Raw genomic sequence first — 279 nt, forward strand, 5'->3', positions numbered from 1 at the left:
ACACACACACACACACTCATTCTAACTAAGTGTGAATCATTATTTAGAATTCTTATAGGATATAACTCTTATCAGAAAATAAAGATACTTTACATATAAATGTTTATATTCTATAAAGAAAATTAAATTTTATTAGTATATGACCTTATGTATTATTTTCTATTTGGGGTATTCACATTTTGTTGTGTTATTATGTGCTATTATTGTGGCCTGTTTGTTAGGGTTAGGGTTAGTTAAGACCAAAACAGAAAAAAGGGAATGCTTTTGCCATTGCCAATG

Source organism: Morone saxatilis, unplaced genomic scaffold (genome assembly GCF_004916995.1).
Source record: "Morone saxatilis isolate NCDOM2014 unplaced genomic scaffold, NCSU_SB_2.0 Contig17, whole genome shotgun sequence".
Lineage (NCBI taxonomy): Eukaryota > Metazoa > Chordata > Actinopteri > Moronidae > Morone > Morone saxatilis.